Source organism: Triticum aestivum, chromosome 6D, assembly GCF_018294505.1.
Source record: "Triticum aestivum cultivar Chinese Spring chromosome 6D, IWGSC CS RefSeq v2.1, whole genome shotgun sequence".
In the NCBI taxonomy this organism is placed as follows: Eukaryota; Viridiplantae; Streptophyta; class Magnoliopsida; order Poales; family Poaceae; genus Triticum; species Triticum aestivum.
This window is the reverse complement of record NC_057811.1, coordinates 241340687-241341807: the sequence shown is the minus strand read 5'-3', so window position 1 is coordinate 241341807 and position 1121 is coordinate 241340687.

Here is a 1121-nt window from a genome sequence, read left to right as displayed (position 1 = left end):
GAAAAATTGCACAGGGAAAATGGATTGATGAAATGATCCAAAACTTGGTGGAGAGAGTTAATATATATAGGAGAATGTCCTGGTAAATTTTCAGCTTAAATGAAGCAATATAAAATATGGTTGCTTCACAAACTGAAAATCTGACCAGAAACTAAGATTTGGAGCTGGCTCACATAGATGAGTTACATGAGCTCAAATTTGGTGGAGAGTGATTATTTGATCATATGAAGGACCTTGAGAATTTTCAACTCAATTGGATTATCCTAGCTAGTACTTCCTTCACAATGACTTCCCTTAGACAGGAACTTTGAAAAATTGCTCAGGAATATTCACTAGGAAAATTAAGTTGAATTTTGGCATGGGGCAATTATATGGACATGAAAAGGTGTCCAAAAAGTTTGGGGTTAATCAAGCAAAGATAAAATGACACTTCCTTCTCAAAAAGCCACTTATGGCAGAATGAGAAAAGAAATATTTGTGAATTATCTTTGATGATGCCAAGGAAGGATTTTGACATATTTGTGGAATATATGACCCAAACAATTTATGAGAATTATTTGGGAATTTTGGGAGTGACAGAAATATAGGCTGTTTCACAACCTAGGGCAAAAAGGATTATTCCTTCAATAGAAAAAGGAATATTCCCAATAAAAAGAATATTGGATTAGGGCAAGGATGAAAATGACATGATCTGATAATGATGAGGATGACAAGCCACTATAAACCCTAGGAAGACATGATCTTCCCAATTTTCAGAACCACATAGCCATAGAAAAGCAAATCAAATCAATAAATCCAAGAAAATCATCAGGAAAAGAAAAGGGCAAAAATCCAGGGTGTTATAAACCTTCACCCCTTAAAGAAATCTCATCCTCGATATTTGGTTGCTTAGGGAACAAGTAAATATTCCGACTGAAGAAACCGTTTCCAACTCGGGTTTCTCCTATTTACTCTCATATAATGTTCCCATTGAATTGGATCTGACTGACTGTCTTAATCTGCGGTGGTTCGCTTCACCGTACCTGACATTCTGACAGGACTTACCTCATATGTTCCTGTTCATACTGACTCAAATTTTCTTTCATATCTGTTGGCTTAGCTGGGGTCCGAAAGATTATCTT